Source organism: Eimeria acervulina, genomic scaffold (assembly GCF_000499425.1).
Source record: "Eimeria acervulina Houghton genomic scaffold, Eah_scaff168, whole genome shotgun sequence".
NCBI classification, from domain to species: Eukaryota; Apicomplexa; class Conoidasida; order Eucoccidiorida; family Eimeriidae; genus Eimeria; species Eimeria acervulina.
Genome location: NW_013550150.1, coordinates 51,156 through 52,300, shown reverse-complemented (window position 1 = coordinate 52,300; position 1,145 = coordinate 51,156).

The window sequence follows — 1,145 nt, the reverse complement described above, 5'->3', positions numbered from 1 at the left end:
TGCTGGTTCTGTTGTTGCTGCTGCTGCTGCTGCTGCTGCTGCAGTAGGAGTCTATGAACTGTTGCTGTTCACCCCGTTCCCATCTGCTGCTGCTTCTGCAGCTTCTAGATTCCGTGCTGCTGCATTTGCTGCAGCTGTTGCACCTGCTGCTGCAGCCGCATCAGCAACAACATCAGCAGCAGCAGCAGCAGCAGCAGCAACAGCAGCAGCAGCTAGCTGAGTGCAACGACGCGTCCCTTGGGGGTGTGCAGCAGCTGCACTGCTTGTCTTGCAGGCATAATCATCTGCAGGCCGTGGAAATGAAAGGAAGTATAATAACACAGCACAGAGCCTTCAACTCTCTCTTCTGCTGCTGCTGCTGCTGCTGCTGCTGCTGCTGCTGCTTTTGCTGCTGCTGCTGCTGTTGCTGCTGATGTTGCTGATGTTGTTGTTGCTCCTGCACCTCCAGCAGCTGCTGCTTTTGCTGCAGCAGCAGCAGCAACTGCTGCTGCTGCTTTTGCTGCTGCTGCTGCTGCTGAGGAGTCTGCTGCAGCAGGTAAAGACTGCGTTAGCAGGTGGACATACACCTCAGGGCTGCAGGGGGGCCCTAATAGTATTATTTTGTGACAACCAGAGAGCCGATAGCGACGATAAAAACAAAAACGAGCTGTTGTTAGCAGCAAACCAACCTCCCCTGCAGCAGCAGCAGCAAATGATGCAGCAGCAGCACATGCACATGCAGCACCAGCAGCACTCGCACGTGTAGCAGCAGCACTCGCAGGTGGTGCAGCAGCAGCATACTAACGTCTACTACAGCAGCAAAACAAAACGCAAAGACAACAAATTAAACTCCCTTAAAGCAGCAGCAGCAAACGCAGCAGCAGCAAATCCAGCAGCAGCAAATGTAACAGCAGCAATTGTACCACCAATGCAGCAGCAGCAGCAGTAGCAGCTAATACAGCAGCAGCAGTAGCAGCAAATGCAGCAGCAAACGCAACAGCAGCCAGTGCAGCAACAGCAGCCCATGTAGCAGCAGCCCATGCAGCAGCAGCCCATGCAGCAGCAGCAGCAGCAGCAGCAGCAATACCCTTTAAGAAGGCCTGTCTATTCCTTGAGAGTTTTTTATTTGAGGTGTATTCATGACAAACTGCATAATTTATATTCTT